Source organism: Camelus dromedarius, chromosome 8 (assembly GCF_036321535.1).
Source record: "Camelus dromedarius isolate mCamDro1 chromosome 8, mCamDro1.pat, whole genome shotgun sequence".
Classification (NCBI taxonomy): Eukaryota; Metazoa; Chordata; class Mammalia; order Artiodactyla; family Camelidae; genus Camelus; species Camelus dromedarius.
The window spans coordinates 62,105,672-62,108,927 of NC_087443.1; the positions used below are offsets into that span (position 1 = coordinate 62,105,672).

General features: G+C 40.6%; 1 non-coding gene across 1 annotated transcript; it reads right to left on the reverse strand.

Moving 5' to 3' along the window:
* Positions 1 to 1,225: 1,225 nt before the first annotated feature.
* LOC116156125 (small nucleolar RNA SNORA2/SNORA34 family) lies at positions 1,226 to 1,362 on the reverse strand. The gene has a single exon (XR_004139984.1). It is a non-coding gene; the product is annotated as a small nucleolar RNA SNORA2/SNORA34 family (small nucleolar RNA).
* Positions 1,363 to 3,256: the final 1,894 nt, after the last annotated feature.

Consider the following 3,256-nt stretch of genomic DNA (forward strand, 5'->3'; position numbering starts at 1 on the left):
AAGACGGCCTGAGGTGTGGGGGTGGTTAGTTTTTATGGGCTAGGTAACTTCATATGCTAACAAGTGAGAGGATTATTCCAAATACTTTTGGGAAGGGGCTGGGGTTCCCAGGAATTGGGCCACTGCCCTCTTTTTAACCTTTTATGGTCAGCCTCAGAACTATCACGACACCTGTGGAAGTACCGTTTACCATGTTAGTGTATTTCAGTGAGCATATATTGAAGTTCAAGGCCTGCTGGGAGCTGAATCTTCCACCGTCTTGGTGCTAACTGCTGTGTCATTTTTTTAATGCCTATGCCCTGTGCCCTTCCCTCCTGTCTTACTATTAGCATCTCCCATTTGATAGATGTATGTTTTTAGATCCACTGTCCTAATTCTGCTGGGATACTCTGGAGGCCAGCCTACGTGAGTGATATTCCTTCTTTCTGGCTTCTGTTTCAGTTCTGCCAACCGTGAGCAGGAAGTTGTAGGAAAGGATGACAGTGAGGTTGGGGTATTTATTCTCCAGTTCCCTCATTGTAGGGTCCCCTTTGGATGATGCATCTCTTGGTCTCTTGACTGAAACCTGCATCTCCTGTCAGCCACCCCTCTCCACACAGCTGTCCTCTCCATGGGCCCCAATCTTCTCCCTTCACTGGCCTCTTCAGTCTTGGGGAGGTAGCAGCTCCTGGCACTGTTACTCGCCTGGGTCACCAAGTCTTCCTATGTGGTTTCCAGGAAATTTCCCACACCTCTGTGAATGACCCCTTTATTAAACTCTCCTTAAATTCCCTAATATTTCTCTTAAGTGGTTGAAGTGGGAATCAACATCACAAGGATGGATTTCAGCTGCCCAGGCTGGCAACCCCCATGTTATATTGCCCTATCAAATTGGTGAGTACTTGATCTGGAACTAGGTTTAATTCATCTCATAGTCTATAAGACTGCTCTGACCGACTTTATAAAAAGTAATGTTTTTCACTTTTCTTTCTTTCTTTATTAATATTTAACAAGTGCTTTACTATGAAAGTAACTTTCTCAATCAATGCCCATAATATAGATGCACTTTTACAATCAATAAACAACTCAAAAAGAATCATCCTCCTGTTTTTGTGGGAAACCCACAGCAATTTTTTGGGTAGTAATTGGACCCATCAGTATTATAATTCTAATGGACAAGTTAAATCAGGAATCTCTAAGTATTAATCAACTACAAATGCGTATCAGCCCACATCTATCACCAGTGATATCCTTCTTTCTAATGAATTGCCCATTACATTTCCAAAGTTCTGAAATGGCCAACAGACCATAAAAAGACTCTTCTTTAGATGCCTGCTTGAAACCAACAGCTTCAGCAAGCTGCTGGTCTTGATTCAGAGCCAATATAAAAAGTAATTTTAGCACCTTAGGGGATTGTATTAGACCCTACCTATGTATAAATCTTGCAACAATGAATAATTCATACAAAATAGTGGAAAGTGTTGGGCTTTGAAATCAGATAAACCTGAATTCCAAACCAAGACCCACCTACTAGAGGTGAGATCATGGTAAGTTACTTGATGGGATTAAACTTTTCTGCATCAAAGGACACGCAGTTTAAACTCCTTTTTTTTAAATTTTAATTGAAGTATAGTTGATTTACAAGGCTATGTTAGTTTCTGGTGTACAGCATACTGATTCTGTTACACATATATATTATTTTCCATATTATTTTTCGTTATAGGTTATTACAAGATATTGAATATAGTTTCCTGTGCTATGCAATAGGATCTTGTTGTTTATCTATTTTATATATAGTAGTTGGTATCTGCTAATCCCAAACTCCCAATTTCTTAAATGAAAATACTGAAATGTTAAAGCATCTGGTTCAGTGCCTTGGACAGAGGAGGGGCTCAGCAGATGTTAATTTCTCTTCTCTTCTAAACTTTTATTTTTGAATTTATTAGTAGGCCATGATTGTGCGCATTTGAATTTTCACCACCACTCTCAAATGTGGGTCTCTATTTCCCATCTGAAAGCAGGACTGAGAGACTTAACAGTGTTTCTCAAACTGCTTGCTGAAGGAATACATAAGCGATTTTTTTTGACAAGGTTTCTGACCAGGATCTACATCTCAGGTTTCTTAGGTCTTCTTTTCCAGAAGGGAGATTTTTCTAACAGAGGGCACTGATATGCTTTTCAACTTATTCTACCCTCTGCCTCTGGACATCCCCACTACTATCATAGCTAGAGGGAGAAACCTGAAAGTATGTACTCTTCCGTATACAAAACAGTCATATGAAATACAAACTTATTTGCCTACTAAATAAATATTTCCACAAACCACCATGTCATACCCAAACTGAGGCTAACGATCAATGACAAAGCATGAAGCAGAGGAATTTCAAGTCATGTCACCTAGGGTGACCGCCATTTTCCTCTCAATCCTCTTGCCTGAGAAAGACCTATAGAAGGTTACGGTTTTGTGGGTAACGTTTGCATCTCATATTTGTTGGTGATGTGGACAATAAACCCTCAGAAGCCTTGATTTTCCCCAACCGTCATCCTAAGTGGGGACTGCACGTCTTGTTTTCCTCTGAAGTAGAATAAATTATTTCAAGAATCAGAGGTTGCTTACTCCTGATTGACTTCGTTCATAAATCCCCTACATTTGGGGTGTTACAAAGGGAAAGTGAATTAAAGAAGATATAAAATTGAAACAAAACAAAACAAAAAAGTAACCTGTGGGTAAATCAGTGCACACTCTTCTCTCTGTGGTGACTGTGGGGTTTATGGGCAATAAAAGCACAGAGAAAGTCCCAATTTACTTATGTTATGAGAACATGTGAACCGAATTACCCTCCCTGAGTGTCAGTTTCTCTCTTTGTAAAACGTGGGAGTTGCATTTAACGGTCTATAGCATTGTCCCCAACTCCCATTTGGGGACTGGATGATTCTGTGAGATGCTGTGCTGAGCGAATGACTAGAGTACCGTTAAACAAGCACCATACAGGCTCCCTACCAACTGGCTCTGAAGATTAAAAGAGCCTCAGCAGTAACTTCCCTTGAAAAAACGTTAAACATTTAAAATAACCACCCCTGTGAGCAGAGTTATGTGGCTATGTGATCAGAGGCCGGAGGAAAGAAACCAGACCCCCTACATGCACGAAACTGCTCTCTGCAAGAGAAAACCGATGGTTGTTACCATTGCTGTGATCTGGTCTCTAGAGGCACTCCCCAAGGACTGAGACCAGGCCAGGATGTTTAAAGAAACCTCTTCTTGTTCTTTTTAGGCTCC